This window comes from Pleurodeles waltl, chromosome 10, assembly GCF_031143425.1.
Source record: "Pleurodeles waltl isolate 20211129_DDA chromosome 10, aPleWal1.hap1.20221129, whole genome shotgun sequence".
Classification (NCBI taxonomy): Eukaryota; Metazoa; Chordata; class Amphibia; order Caudata; family Salamandridae; genus Pleurodeles; species Pleurodeles waltl.
The window spans coordinates 636,546,684-636,563,870 of NC_090449.1; positions in this window are offsets into that span (position 1 = coordinate 636,546,684).

Below are 17,187 nucleotides of genomic sequence, written 5' to 3' on the forward strand. Positions count from 1 at the left end.
AGGTGTAGTAATTACACCTGAAATGTGTCACTCAGGGCCATATGTACCTATATCAGGTTTTGTGAGTCACACATTGCGAGACTTAGCAACTAGCAATTATGAAGTAGGGTGATCTGAGGTAGAACACTCAATATGACACTGTGTGCAATTCAAAAATGGGGTAGCAAATGACCTACCTCTTGAATAATGATGATGTAGGTCTCATTTTGCAAACCCCTTGGGAATGGCAGCACTCAAAAGGATGCTGGCCTGCTGGGCTCAGCAGACCACCATGTCTGTGACTGCTTTCAAATTGGGATGTAAACATTTGTTGAATTGCAGCCTTATTTCAGCAGGGGAAACAGAAAGTATTTGAAAAACCTATTTTATTACTGAAAACTATTTTTGGAAGCAGTCAGTGGTCCGTGGCACAACTTCCTGCTCAGAATACATTTTTTGCCAGGCATTCACAAAGAATAAGGGATCCCCTGGGGACCCCCCCTTTTGCAAATGGGTTAGCACAAACTTGAAACGAATGGTAACTGCAATTATTTAGTGCCAGCATTTGTGCCCAAGAAAAAAACAATTAGCCACCTGCGACTCGATAATAGGTTAGGAACGCCTATTCCTATATGCCACTAGAAAACCCTGTTTTGTGATTGTGCAATGTGATAGCAGAATGGCAAAATTTGGGTTGTGCATTTGAATGAATATTTTCCTGACGTAAACACAAAAATTCAGAAAACTATGCAATTTGTGAAGGCTATAAATGGCTTGGTGCATGTGTAATACATCTCAGTACTGGTACACTAACAGTTTGTGCAACTTGCATTCCACATAGCCACAAACATTGCATGCAGCACGTCAAGACATCTGCTACTGTCACTCAGGAGCATTCTACTGTACACATTTGTAAATGTGATACTCACAACAGGACCACAGATCACCAGACCCAGGTGGTCCAGCAGGTTCTGTTCTCGTGCCACCAGGACAGCCCTGCGATGCTGCAGCTGGTGCTCGTTCCGGGAGGTGTTGAAGACTCGTTTCAGGTGGAAGAGCACCTTAGCCCAACGCAGCTGCCTTGCCTCTGTGTGATACCCCTGTATCACACGGCCCCCTGCCTCCAGTATCATTGGAATAGAGTGGCACGCCGGCCACAAAAATGCCTCAAGATCCTCCTCACCCATGCGGCTCATCCTCGCCCTTCCCAACATGGTATGGTACAGTATTTCAACAAAAAAAGTGAGGAAAAAAAAGGAAAAGAAATTTGAAAAAAGGAAACTTACAAACCCAAATTACCGACCCAACTAACCAAACTAATCTAACCCCCAAACAGACACCAGACAGTACAAATACTATTCAGACAACAATAAAATACACAAAAACACTTACACAGGTACAATATACAAATAGGATACACCAAAAGACAAAAGAGAGACCACACAAGATACAATATACACAATCTAAACGAGGGCAACACCAACACACAGCCACACAGTCAATAAAAATCACAGACTGCAAAGTGAATGTGAAAGTGCACTCACTGTACCATGTCTGTAAACAGGATTTCCTATGGTATCGCTTCCTGTCCCTTTTGCGCCCCGTTTTCCATCTTGTGTGTATTTTTTGTACACATACATAGTTTATGTAAATATATTTGTCGCATAACCTACAGGTATGGCAAAATACCACTCATTACCAAGAAACTACTATTTTTATGGATATCCGCATGTGTGAGTTGCGCTGGTGGAATAAACGCTAGGGACCCATTGACGTTTAGTATGCGTTTGCATGTTTTTCTATGAATTTGCGTAAAAGATTGTGACTCAGGCTGTGTTTGCATGATTTTTAAATATTTGACATGCATGCAGCCTGTATCTATACGAAGATAGGATGGTATGGCCTGCAGTGTGTGTTTTAGTGTTTGGCCACATGTGGTAAACCATGCAACTGCAGCCAACATTTCTACTATCTTTGCGCAGGATTTCATTTTTTTGTCTGACGCAAATGCAGCGCACAGTTAGGAAATTTGAATGGAATTTGTAAGTTTGCACTGATTTGCGTCAATAAATGATGGCAAGGCTGCGCTACAAAAGTATAAATCATGGCCTGTGTGTTTTTTGTATGAATTGACTGTTACAACTATGTGTGTGCTTCTGATGGAACGGCATGCAATACATTTGGCGTAATGGTCATGTATGAATCTGTTACAAATGGGTATCAACATTAGATGGCAATCAATGATGTACAACAGTCATGGTATGTGTTTTTAATATGTGTTGACTCATTTGATGTGTGTAGTTGTTTCACTTTGGGGACATTACATTTCCCATGGAAAACCATACACTGGGAAGATCGAGGATGGCTGATAAGGGCTATGTCAGATATGTTACCCCTCACATGTCATTAATTGTTGGCTACGACTTCATGGTGACTTGTGTGTAAACTACCATATGTCGGGCATTTGTACATGTTTGGTAGGTACAGTGTTTGTGACACTGAGCCTCAATTACAATCATAAAATTGTTGTGTACACATCAGTTTGACTAATGTAAATTACCTATGTTCCTTCAGTGGCTGTGGTGGACATGCAGCTCTGGCTGCATGTGTTCACATATTTTCAGAGGTGCATTGCACAAAGTGTCCAGTTCAAGAGTGTTGGCTTGTGTACCTTGTGTCAGTATTGAGCTCCATGGTGTTAGGTTTCGTGCAGGTCTAGTCAGGAGTCTGTTGGGGCAACCCTTGAGTTCACAGAGTATCTTGCAAGGCAGATTTGTCCTAAAGCAGAAGATCAGCTAAAAGCATACAAGGGGATAGGGCAGCTATGGTACGACAGATAATACAGAAGAGTGAATACAGAGCAACCTTAGTGTGGCCAAATATGTAATGGGCAAGTAATAGACAAACATGCAGGGCTCATCACCACGTTTGTACACAGGGTAAGTCTCCGAACTTCTCACAGCAACAGGGAACGTCAGTGCCTCTGTGCAGATTACTCTGACAGCTAGTCACCACGCAAGCCCAATCGAAAGATGGCGGCAGAAGTGAATCTGTGTCACGACCCTCAGAGAACAAACATGGATTGTACTTACATATGCAATACTAGCCCTTGTTTGTTGGGCTGGAGACACAGTAACAAATCCAGGAATACAGCCGTAGCACACTGTCACGGTTAGGCACTAATGAATACATTCAAAACTAGACAAAGGATGGGAGCTTGATTAGCCTCCTGGAAACCAGGTACCAGAACTAATACAAAATTAAACAATTCTATGCAGTTGAGGACTGATAGTACACTTACCAGACACCATTCCCCAAGAGGAAACGGAGGGCAAAGGAACCTACTATGAGTCAAATGCAGGCACAGGGAACAGGCTCTGGTTGACGCAAAGGCTGGAACAGGTCTGGGTACCAGGAAGCAGGCTCTGTCAGGAACAAACATGAACAAGGCCGAAAAACAGGGAGCAAAGTCTGACTGGAACAAGCAGGAACAACACTATGTAAACAGAGAGCAGTTTCAGGCATAATCAGGACTGTAACACAATCCAACAAGGGCTCTGGTACACAAATGAATTGTACTCCAATGCACAGCGAGAAGCTTAAGGGAATGGCAGCTTCCAAGCAGTTCCAGGCAGCAGCAAGGCCAGGGCAGAGTCACATGGCTGGGCTGCACGAGAGAGCTCACAGGTGTGTGCAGCTTTAGTGTCTAACAAGTCCTGGAGGAGAGAATCCAGTATAAGGGAACAACCAGACTTTTCCCACAGGAAGCTATGGACAGAAGATGACAGGTCTTACCAACAACCAGACAGCGCGTTATGGGACCTGAAGTCCATGCAGGCTAATGTAGTTGTTCTATAGCATGCCATATAGAAAGGGGAAGCAAGAAGGATGATTCCCAAGGTACGGATAGTCCATTTACAGCACCCCCTAGATAAGGAAGGGCAGAGACTTAACACATGGCAGGACTTATTACCAGGGATGGACTGTGCAGGGCATGTGCCGTGACTATTGCTTGTCATACCTGGGACACTCATGCTATCCATTTTCAGGACTGGTGCACCTCTTGTCACACAAGCTCCTTGCAGAGATAGCAAATGTCACACTGACCAATGTCAGGGGTCTGTTCAAACATTCCTGTTACCAATGATATTTCACCATCTACTGCCTCATGTATGATGCACTTATTTACCTTATGATTGAAGATGCAATGGTTGTGTGTCATGTGCTACAGTAGACCATGTTGGCAATGTGGATGTCGGTCATATGCTGTGGTCCTATGATTTCACCCTTCATATGTGAAATTAAAAAGAGTTTAAAAAAAAAAACTGTGTGTGATGTTTGCTGTCCAATCATACGCATCACATGTGATGTTGCATCAGAAGTAATCAGATTTGTCTTTGTGACATGCTCCCTGAGGTAATACTCACATTCCTAAAGAACATGTGATGCATAAATAAGTAACCAGAGCAGGATTATGTGATAAAGTGAGGTGTTTAATTACATATCGTAACAATGTGTACATAGTGACTGTTGTTGAAAAAAGTTATAAACTGTCTGCTGTCTGCAACGCATTTCTGCAGCTGTGTTTGGATGTTCCCCCTCATTTTCCCTGGCACCATCCACCTCCTCCTCCTCCACAGGCAGTTCTTGTTCGGGTTCATATAGGGGGATGTTCCTTCTAAAACAAATGTTGTGCAGGATGGCACAAGTCAATATGATCTTGCAGACCATTTCTGGCAAATATAGGAGGGTGCCTCCGGTGATGTCCACGCACCTGAATCTGGACTTCAGGATTCCAAAGGTCCGTTCAACAATGGTGCATGTCCTCCGATGTGCCTCATTATAGGCATGCTCTGCTACTGTGCTTGGGTTGGGGAATGGGGTCATGATCTATGGCTGGATCCTGTAACCCCGATCAGCTGAAAAAGAAAATAGGAGTAAGTATTTTGTTGTTGCTTGCACCAGGAATGTCATGCAGTATGGCAGTTGATATCTTGTGTTGTCTGTGACTCATATGTGTTTGTGGCATTGTGTGAGATCCTGGGCTTCTGTGAGATTCTTTCTGCATTGGGTTGTTTGACTTGACAACTTGTGTTTGGCTCATTGACATGATATCTATGGTTTAGTTTCCAAACAGCAGTTCAGTATGTATCTCCCATGCATGTTTTAGTGTACTTTCACTGGAGGGGAGATGATACTTCCACACACCCAATAGATTCCAATGTGGTGGTAACATGGTTGCACTACATGGCCTGTATATCCCATCCATTTAGACATATGTCATTGCAGATGAAATCCAGAAGTGAGGCACTTTGATTAGGCTTGGTGACAATGCCCAACACATCTCTCTAAGTTAGCAGCACAGAGGTGTTCAGTATTGACAATGCACAATTGTCCCATGTGTGATTTGGTTCTATGTAGACCTTTGTGGTTCCCTCTGCAAGTGGCTCATGTGCAACCATGCACCTACACTACCAAACGTGTTCCAGGTAACCTGGCTAACTGCCTTGTGGAGGTGGATGTATCTGTGCAGGAAGGGCCATCTCCCTGTACATCTGTTATTTTGATGGTGAATTAAGTCTGTCAGTGTGTGCAGCTCTGTGCAGTTTGCATTAGTGGCACATCAATATGTGTTCATAGCAGAATCCGATTCCTTATTGCTAGCTGGCAACATCACCCCATGAGTGATGTGTGATGTTGGGACTGCCTCAGTATTTCCATGTCACCTACATGTGAGTCAGCATCCTCATGCCATGTGTCTCATGGTGTTTGACCTGCAGCGACCAAAAGTGCACACACCTTCTAAAGTACTTATTGCTTGGGAGGGTGTGTGATTGACTATGTGACCTAACGTAATAGTATATGGTTCATCTTCCAAATTGTAATTCCAGGGCAGGCCATATTATAGTCACTGTGTGCTTTGGTATTGGTTCCTTGTAGCTCTAGAGTGGCATCTATTGTTATTGGCAGCCGTCATTTGTCCATAGGTGTGTATCCCATTGTGTCAGGGTGTCCAACATAACTACCTATGTCACACCTCAGTGTCTTCCTGCCCACGTGTCAATGTAATGGTGTATGTATTGTGTGTCCTACAAGGTTGCTGTGCCGTGTGTATATTGCTAGGTCACTGGGGGAACATTGTGTGGGGTCTGCAGGCTGGCTGTTATCTTTGGCTCAATTTGGCGCAGCAGCTGGTGTATGGCTTGCCAGTTGAGTCTGTACCTCCAGATGATATCCTGTTCCCTGAGGCCCAGGAGGGTTGTCCTGGTCCTGAAAACCCTTTCCTGCCTTCTGTGTTGCCTTTGGGGTCCACGTTGGTGTAGTGGTAGCTGCTGCTGTTGGTCCTGTGCTCTGCGTCGTCTGGCATGCTGCATGAGTAGCACCTCCATGTTGTCCTTCTTGAGAAATGATGTTGCTTGAGCTGGTTTTCCTTAATTAGTGGTGTGCTTGCCCTATTTTAACACCTGCACTGACCCAGGCATTAAAATTTGATGCAAATCGGGCTTTGCGTCATTTTTCGAGTCCGCATCCCACCCGTGTGTCATTTTTTCCCAGCTGGATAAATATGTTGCGCAGGTTTTGGAGTCACTTTTTGGACAGGAGCACCTACCTTGCATCTCATTGATGCAAGGCGGTTTCACGCATCCTTAATATGATGCAAACTCTGATATTTTGATGCTAGACAGGTCTAGCGTCAAAATATAAATATGGAGTTAAGTTTGACCCGGATTGGGGTAAACAAAAACCATGCTAATCCGGCGCAAACAGAGTATAAATATGCCCCTCAATATTGCAAAACAGTTAATAAGTGAAAGACACAATACATTAAAAATCCAACACCAATTTATCACAATAGAGAATATTTTTATCTTTAAAATTACACTGAAAACACAAAAATCCAATGTAGGCAACCGGAGATATGAATAAACTGTATCATAGCGCCTAAAAAAGCACCAACCCCGGCTCTCCAGTAGCATTGGACAGGGTCAAATCTAAAGGTTCAAGCCAACTGCAATTGAAACGTGGGTCAGATATAGTCCCAGATTAGTTCAGCTGAAGTTTTACCTTTGCAAGATTTGTGTCAAAAGTCCTGTTTGCGGTCATGAAGAGCCACGGCCTGAGAGGTACCTTTTGGGGATCAGAAACTCATTGAAGATGGGTCCAGGAGCTGTGGTCCAGTTGATTCTTGGTTCCTTTGGGGAAAGAATTGTCCTCTAGCACTGGCCAAGAGTTCAGAGTTGGATTGCGACTTGGGAGCTAGGACTCAGTCTCCCAAAATGCACCTGTGCAATTCAGGAAAATCCAGCTGTAGCTGGGCCAGTCCTCTCTTTGTCTGCTGTAGGTGACTTCTGTCAGCACTTTTTTACCTGTTGCTGCTCAGGGAGTCCACTCTTTTTCTTTTGAGTCAGGCAAAGGCCTTTTATTATGGAGCCTTGAGAGTATAGCAGGTGCAGTCCTTCTGAGTAGAAGTCTTCTGTGGTGCAGTCAAATGGTCCAGCAGGGCAGGCTTGCTTCTTCTTTGGTTCCGGGCAGTGATTTGAGGAACTCCTCCTGAAAATATTATAAATTCTAGGCTGGCAAGAGGGAGGGACACCCATTTTGCCTGCCTCCCTTTATTTTCCAACCTCATATTTGCTGGTGTTAGGACTCTGTGCACTTTACCAATGCCAACCAGAGCTAAAGTGCATGTGCTCTCTACCCTAGATCATGGTAACACTGGCTCATACACAAATGGCATATTTAATTTACTTATAAACCCCTAGTAAAGTGCACTACATGTGCCCAAGGCCTATAAATTAAATGCTACTATTGGGCCTGCAGCACTGACTGTGCCACCCATGAACGTAGCCCCTTAACCATATCTCATGTCTGCTATTGCAGAGCCTGTGTATGCAGATTTAAACTGCCACGTAGGCCTGGCAAGTTGAACCTCTTGCCAAGCCTAAACCTTCCCGTTTTAAACACATATGTCACCCCGAGGATAGGCCTGTGTGACTCACAGGGCAGGGTGTGACACATTTAAAACACAAGCCACGTAATTTTAAGTTTTACATATCCTAGTAGTAAAAAACTTCCACATTTGTTTTTCACTAGTATAAGGTGTATCTATCCCACAGGATGAGTTTGGGATTAATTTATTACATCTTATAAGTGTAATTCCCAATCTGGAAGAGATAATTTTGCCAGCTTTAGTGTCTCTGGACACATAATTTAAAATCACAACTTATGGTGAGGTCAGATTTTAAAATACAGTTCTGAAAATGCCACGTTTCTTACTTTAGCCATTTGGTACCGTCTGCCAGTCTCCATTACATGTCTGGGGTGAAGTGACAGCTGGGCTTGTGTATTCCCTCTAAACAGCCACACACAAAGGGGGCATAGGTGTGACTGAAAAGCCATGAACATCCTAATGGACCATCCCAGGCAGAATAGGTGGGAGGGGCTGACACACCTGAAAGGGTAGTGCCCTGCCACACTTAAGGAGCTACATAGCCCCCTGTAGAGAGTCTGGATCCAGGGCAGGAATTGAGCGTCTTGGTGCACTTCAAAGTCCCTTCTTTGAAGTATCCCTACTTCAAAGGCACAATTGGGTATATTCACTGGACCCATGACACCAGAAACGCAGGATACTTCTGGACCTTTGGATACTCTGCCAGGAAAAATTACTTCTGTGCTCCTACAAGGGCTGTCACTCTGCTGAGCTGCTATTGTGCTAGATGCATGTTGTGCTGAGCTGACCTGCTTCCTGCTGCCCACTTGCCTGTAAGTGAGGACTGGACCTGCATCTTTCCATCCCAGAACCAAAGTGACTCCAAGGGCTTGCTGGCTTGCTTCCTGTTCTGAAATCTCAGGGACATCAAAGACTTCCCTTCAACCTAAAAACAGCACCTGGACTTTACTTGCTGTAAGTCCTGTTCTGCCAAGTGGTGTCAACCCAGTTCAGGGCCCTTTGGAGTGAATGTAAAGTGCTGTAACTGACAGGACCGACGTATTGTACTCTGAACCTCTGCATCACCCTGGAACCACTGGTTTGGGATCAAGACAGCACTGCCACTGCATGGAGAAGATCAACACATCACCACTCCAATGTGGACTGATCCAGCAAATCTTATTCGGAACTCCCACACCCGGGCCCGATGACTCGCAGTCATTGGAGAATTCCGGCCCACACCCCAACTGCGTGGGGGTCAATGACGAATCTCTTGGTACGACAAGGATTAACGTACTCTTGCTCATCAGGCCCTGCGTGGGTCCTGTAGTCGGCCGGTGTTCTATCCCGGGTGGCCTGAACTCTTTACTTTTTTCCGGTCCAGCATGATCAGATGTCCTCATAGGCACTTCTTGCGTCCAAGCACTACTTACACATTTAGGCCCTCATTATGACATTGGCAGTAAATCCCGCTTACTGTCGCGGAGGCGAACATCCGTTCGCCATATTATGACACACACACCAAACTGACAGAATACTGCCACAAACACAAATCGGCCAGTTCAAAGGTAAGCGTTAAACTGTCGGGACACCCACACCATCTCCCCAACAAAGCAACGCCCTCCACATTATGACCCACAAATCACCACAGTGGACATTCAACGGTGGTAAACCATTGGCGGTACACACTGGTGCGGTCAGAATAGCCACGCAAATACAAAACAACACAACACTGGCCAATACCAAAAACCCACACCTGACACTAATACACACACCACACCCATCCACCCACAGCACTATGAAACACACACCCACATTACCCACAACCCTTTATGAACATGAAAAATAGCCAAGAGACAAGCACGGAAATCACAGACACAACTACATACACCACTAACACCCAGCCATCTGTCACGCACCCCACACCCTACCACATCATTGAACACCCACTACACAACACGCACCACACAATACCAATGTCCCCACAAAGGCACCCCTGTTTCACTGATGATGAGTTGCAGGTCATGGAGGAGCAAATAGTCAGGGTAGAGCCACAGCTGTTTGGAGCACAGGTACAGCAAATATCAATAGCAAGGAACATGGAGCTATGGCGGAGAATTGTGGACCGGGTGAACGCCATGGGACAGCATCCAAGAACAAGGGAATACATCAGGAAGAGGTGGAACGACCTACGGGTAAGGTACGTTCCATGGCAGCAAGGCACCAGCTCACCACCCACAGAACTGATGGTGGACCCCCACCTCCTCCCCCACAGCTGACAGCATGGGAGGAACAAGTCTTGGCAATACTGCATCCTAACGGACTCACTGGAGTAGCCGGAGGACTGGACACTGGTGAGTCAACATTTACGACCTATCACCCCCCCATACCTGCATGCCATCTCACCCCCTCACCCTGACTCCCATCACTCCACTCCATCCCACACAGTGCACCTAGACATATGACTAACCCTAATGCCTAGCCCTGCATGCCATAACCACTGCATGCACAGCCCACCCAACCCTGCATGTACACCCACCACCTATGCATGCACATCATGGAGAACTAACAATCCCACAATCCATCACCCTACACAATCAAAGGTGGCAGGGTAACAGCAACGATATAGAGGAAGCTAGGGATGTAGAATATGTCACAGACGTTAAGCATATTACATCACTTACATCCCCACAGGTGCCCCAGCCAATCCCAGCGGTGAGTAGGTGCCACAGCTATCCAGTCCCCCAACAGAAGATGCCCCCAGTGATGTCAGTAACTCTGGACATCTGGATCTGGATGAACTTCCTGGCCCATCAGGGACCACTGGTCAGTCGGCCACCCCAGCCCAATCCCAGTTCACCACAGAGCCTCCCCCCTCAGTTTCCAACACACCACAGCACCCACCCAACATCCCCACACCTCTGACCCCAGGACACATCAATCAGCAGTGTGCCCACCTGTACAGGGACCCCATTCCACACCTCAAAGCCAAGAAAATCAGGGTCCTGGGGTCAGTGGAAGTGGAAGTGGCACGCCATTCAGGGGACACAAGTACAGGGGGACAGGGAAACTGGAAGGACAGCTGTGCACCAGTGGGGGGACAGGCTGAGGGAACCAACTGTCCTGGAGGCACTCGCTAATGACCTGGGGGCTTACCAACAATCCCAGGACAAGATGGGCCAGATTCTTGCCATCATGCAGGAAAACTAGCAGGAGGTACACCATCAGGAGATCAGGAATGATTTGCAGGCCCTTAACACCACCATGGTCTCCATAGCAGGGGTGTGGCTGACATGGCCAACATATTGAGGGAATATACAGCAAACCAGCGGGCCCTTTCCAATAGACAGTCAACTGAACAGCCCACCACATCTGCTGCAGCGAGTGGACAGGAGGCCCTGCCACAGGACCCACAGGCCACCGGCACCCCTCCCCCTGCAGAAGGTGAACAACCCCCCAAAAGTTACCTGTGACCCAGACAGATGCCAGAGACACTTGCCAAAAACAGGACCACTGCCAGGAAATGAGACCCTCCTGAATGTCCCCTTTGTGTCCCCCTCTGTCACCTTGTCCACTTTGAACTGCCCTTGCTCCCCTTCTTGTGGCCCCTTGGACACTGGAGCTGTGCTAAAAATAGACTGGAAAAATACCCCAGACTTACCTCTACCATCATCCCATTCCATTGCACAATTATGTGTATAAATTTCACTACAATAAACACCCTTGAATACAACTTGAGTGATAGTGCTTTATATGAAGAAAATGTGCAATTATGGTAACAGTTACATCTTATGCAAATGACCTGAACTCTGTGATAGCATACAAATAATGACCTGTAGCTGTCTGTAGTCATCACATCAGTACACAGTAGTTATAACACCAACATCTGCAAAATGAGAAGGCAAGGGTGACAGTCAGTTGAGATGCAAAGGGATTGACTACCATCATGCTACAGCCACACTGAAAGGATAAATAATCAGAGGAATGGTCAGTTCCACTGTCTCACCTGTGTGCCATTGGAAGTACTGCTGTATAACTGATGTTCTGTTGTCCGCAACCTCATCGTCTGCCTCCTCATCCTCACTGTCCTCAGGGTCCACTGCTGCCACAGGGCCATATTCAATCTCCTCCTCCTGCAGAAAAGACACATGTCGTCTGAGGGCCAGGTTGTGCAACATGCAGCATGCTACAACTATCTGGCAAACCCTCTCAGGGGAGTAGCATAGGGATCCACCTGTCAGATGGAGGCATCTGAACCTGGTCTTTCTATGACTCGCCTGGTTCACCCATGTGCATCATCATACCAATTCTCAGCCCCTGTCCTGGCATTCCTCACAGGGGTCAGGAACCACAATAGGTTTGGGTAGCCAGAGTCACCTGAAAGTATTTAAGGCCAAACATTAGCCTTACACAATGTTATGGGGGCTGACTCCTGAAGGCATATACTGACATGCATTGATTGGGGACTCTGGTTCACCAATTAGCCACACCCTGTTCCTCTGTAGTTGTGCCATCCCATTTGGAATGCTGCTATTCCTCAGGACGAAGGCGTGATGCGCCAACCCAGGATTCTTGGCAGTGACCTGGGAGATGTAGTGGTCCACCAGGCACACCATTTGCACATGGAGTGAGTGGAAACTCTTCCGATTCCTGAATACCTGTTCATTGTGTTGGAGGGGGGGAAATCTTCCACATGGCAGAAAGTGTTGTAGCTGCACACCTGTGTTTGACCAAGTGAGACAAAACCCATGCTAGCACTATTGAGAACATTGGCTGTGACATTCCTACTGCCAAGCCTACTGTCACTTGGAAAGAACCAGTTGCCAGGAAATGAAGCACTGATAGAACTTACTCAAGAAGGGGGATCCCAGTGGGATGACGGATAGCTGATCTCAGATCAGGCTCCAGTTGAGTACACAGCTCTGTGATTGTGGCCCTCTCCAGTCGATAGGTCAGTATTATGTGCCTATCCTCCAGTGTAGCCTTCCACAAGGGGTCTGCACACCAGGTCTTGTTTCCTCCTCCTATTCCTCTGCAGTGATAGGTATCTAAGTGACACAAGAGTGAGTAGGGTGTCACAAATTGAACAATGTAACCACCTCCTCAGTGTACATAAAGCATGTATGTAATTGGACAATGTGAATTTCAATGTATGTGTGATTTATAGCAATAACGCAGTTTCCAATTTCTGAATGTTGTCCACCACCATAAAATGGCGACTGCCTGTCCTGCAAGTATGGACACTTGGAAGTGATGTAATTCCGCCGGCGTTGGGCGTCATGGCAGAAGGAGGCCTTGCACCGCCGTGCTACTCCTCATTGGCTAAAATGGGGCTCTATGGAGAACAATTTCCAATGGGGATCACTGGAAGCGGTGACGGTGTACTGGGGATGTGACCATCATTTTCTGTCTAAAACGTCTCTTAATTCCTGACTTTACACAGGACAACACCTCCACTGGGTGTGCTGGTGTGACCTGTGTCTGGATCCTGCCATGCCCATGTGACAGGGGAAAGGGCCCCTGCCTTCACTTCGGAGGAGTTAGAGTGCTTGGTGGATGGGGTCCTATCCCTGTATGGACAGCTTTATGGGCCTCCAGACCAACAGGTAACACCATGGGCATGATACATGTGACAAGGTCGCAAGGAAATGTGGGTGATAGCAGTGTGTAATTTGGGTGGGGGTATGTCTGGTGGTAGTGTGCATGCAGTGCCCCAGGTGATGTGTGTGCCAATGGAGATGCAAATGATTTTTGTGTGGCAGATGTGAGACAGGCTGGATTGTATGGTTAATGGTGTTCTCCTGTCTGTATTACCTCTGCAGGTCAGCACCCATCAGAAGAAGGTATTGTGACATGCGATTGCCAAGGATGTGCTGACCCTGGGGTTCTATAGCAGGCAGAGCACCCACTGTAGGAAAAGGTGGGAAGACCTGACACGCTGGGCCTGGAAGACCACATAGGCCCAGCTGGGGATGGCCTCCAACGAGGGCAGGGGGTCCTTCGGAAACTGACCCCCCAGATGGCGTGCATACTGGCAATGGCCTACCCAGAGCTGGATTGGTGCTTGAGGGTAGCACAGCAGCCACAAGAGGGTGAGTACAGTGAGTGTGACAACAATTATTTTGGGTGGCATGGGATCCTCCTGGTGGGTTTCAGTTAGTGAGTGCCCCTTGATGCCAGGTCAGCCATTGCTGCATGATCCAGCTCAAGGTAAATGGGTGTGTAGCAAAATCTGGTAACCTAGATAGGTAGCATTCAATGTTAGACAGGGCTTAGTGGGTCCCAGGAGGGGTGCAGTTGGCTGGGGTTGGCTCTCATCTTACTGTGGCATTTAGCCAATGTAATGCCACTGCTCAATCCTTATCCCTGTGTGTAATGGTGATGTGTATGCCAACTGTGGAGTTGGTGCTGTAATTGACCCAGTGCTCCCTTTCTCTCTCTCCCCCCTATTTTCTTCTGTCATCCTGTCCATGTGTGCATTAGCATCATCTGGCAGAGGAGCAGGGGCAGCGGCGACTGAGGGAGCTACATCCCACAGGACCCAGGAGATAGAGTCCACCCACTCCGAAGGGACCAGTGGGACAGAGGGTGAGGGGAGCACCACTGAAGCGACAGGAGATGACAACACTGACTCTGATTCCTCCTCCGATGGAAGCTCCCTGGTGGTGGCAGACACCGCTGGAACCACCCCAGCCACAGCCGCCACAGCTGCCACCCCCGTACCAGCACCGCCCTCCCAGTACCTCTCCACCAAGTTGCCATTGCCCACTCACCCAGGAGGGTGGGCATCTCCTTTGCCCCAGGCACCTCAAGCCCTGCCCCAGTGAGACCTGCTGCCCTCAGTGAGGAGGCTATTGAACTCCTGAGATCCATCTCTGTAGGGCAGTCAACCATTGTGAATGTCATCCAGGGGTTGGCATCCCAGATGCAGCAATGCAATGCATACCTGGAGGTCATCCACAGTGGGTTGGCGGCCCTACAGAGATAATTTCTGGCTCTGGCCTCCTCTCTGATGGCAGCAAGTGTCCCTGTTCCTACCGTCCCTCCTCCAACTACCACTTCCCAGTCCCAGTCTCCTCGATCTCAAACCATCCCAGGTATAGATACAGACAACCATGCACACAAAACATCACACAAGAGTAGCACAGTCAAACACAGGCAGCACACTTCAGGCCACAAGCACTCACACAAACAACAGACAGTTGCACACACAACAACATCCATTGCTTCCACTGTCTCCCTCTTCATCCTCCCTCACAGTCATATCCGCACTCACACCTGCATGCACTGCATCAACGGCCACCACTACCATCACCACATCATGCAGCATACACACCTTACTTGCAGACAGCTCTACAACATTCATCCACGCGTCCCCTTTGTCCTCTCCCAACCTGTCTGCCACCCTCCTAAGAGACACAAACACACGCACTGACACCCAACATCCAGCCACCTCACACACGCACACTGTCCATGCACCTGCCCCATGTCCAGCAGGCGTACACCTCCGACAACCACTCCCTCAACCTCCACTCCCATCCCTCCTCCCACATCCCGCCCCAATGCCCCAAAGAAGCTTTTCCTTGCACATCTTGACCTCTTTCCTCCACCTCCCCACCCCTGTCCTGCCTGTAAGAGCAGGGTCCCAATGACCCAGCATAGCACCTCAGCCAAACAGTCTGCCATTGCTCCCGTCAAATCATCGGCTGCTGGCACAAAGGGGCCCCAGAGTGTAAAGGCTGCCACTCCTACTGAGAGCATGCCTCCGGCTCAGAAAGCGAGGACTAGGGTGGTGAAAAGCAAGGGACAGGGACAGTGGAAACAACTCCTAGTCCTGGAGGCAAGGACACAAGTGACACGTCAAAGGCCAAAGGGACCTTGGGGGCACAAGAGGGAATACATGAATTTCCCTCCACCACCAAAGAGTGCCAAAGATCCCACTCAACCACAAATAAAAGGGAAGGTTCCCACTCAACGTCCAATGAAAGGGAAGGTTCCCAATCAACCACCAATGAAAGGCAAGAGGCCCACTCCGCCAGCAGAGGGAAAGGAGCCCCCACCTCCAACACAGGCACAGCAGCCCTCACCTCGAGCACAGGGCAAGGAGCCCCCACCTCCGGCACAGGCACAGCTGTCCTCACCTCCAGCAGAGACACAGTAGCCCTCACCTCCAGCAGAGACACAGCAGCCCTTACCTCCAACAGAGACACAGCAGCCCTCACCTCCAGCATAGACACAGCAGCCCTCACCTCCAGCAGAGGGCATGTAGGCCACCCTCCAGGGACTGTTGTACAAGGAGCACCCTCCAGAACCAGTGGGAAAGTTCCCCACTTCAGAGACTGGGGCCTTGCACTCCCCACCAATGACAAATGGGCATGGAGCCCCCTCCAGAACCAGTAGGCAAGTTCCTTACTTCAGAGACTGTGGCCTTTCACTCCCCACCAATGACAAGTGGGCATGGAGCCACCTCCAGAACCAATGGGCAAGTTCCCCACTTCAGCTGAGGAGCCCCCACCCATCCCCCCTTCCCCCTGAGCTGCCTGCCCATTTCCAACATGATGCCCCTGAACAGTGGATTCCAAATGTTGTCGGGAGTGAAGTTGGGCTTTGGATTGTCCCCTGTGGCCATGTGGCCATTTTGTACTTTGGACTGACCATTGGCCCATTCTGAACATTGTCCCTGCATTTGGATTTGAATGGACAATATGATGGCTGTTGGCATCAAATACTGCGTTTGCTGATTCTCATAGCAGTCCTTGTTTTATTTTAACATGTGTCCTGTGACATTGGTTTAACTCTGCTCCTGGTTCTGTGTTTGGTGTGTGTTGCGTGCATGTGTGTGTGTGTCACTCTCCTTTTCCTCCCTCCCTCCCTTGTGTGCTAGGTGGCTGTACTCACCATCATCGTCTTCTTCGGCGTTGGTGTTCAATGAGGACCATGGCGTAGAATAGCATTGGGAAGACTTGAAGTTCAGGTTCAATGGCGGCAGCGGCGTCCCCTGTGTACCTGTTGGTTAGTCTTTCGTTTTCTGTGTTATGTTTCCGCAGGCTTTTGTTCTCATTGGTACCGCCCCAGAAATCCTGGCTGTCTGCTATGTCATAATATGGTGGGCGGTACCTTGGCTTCTGCCTGGCCGTTGATGGCTACCGCCATGGTCAGCGTTGTTAACGACCTGGCGGTTGGTGTGTTACGTTGGCTGTCTAAGCCAACGTAGTACCACTCAATCACTCACCACCAATGTCATAATGACCACCTTAATCTTTAAAATCCATATCTCA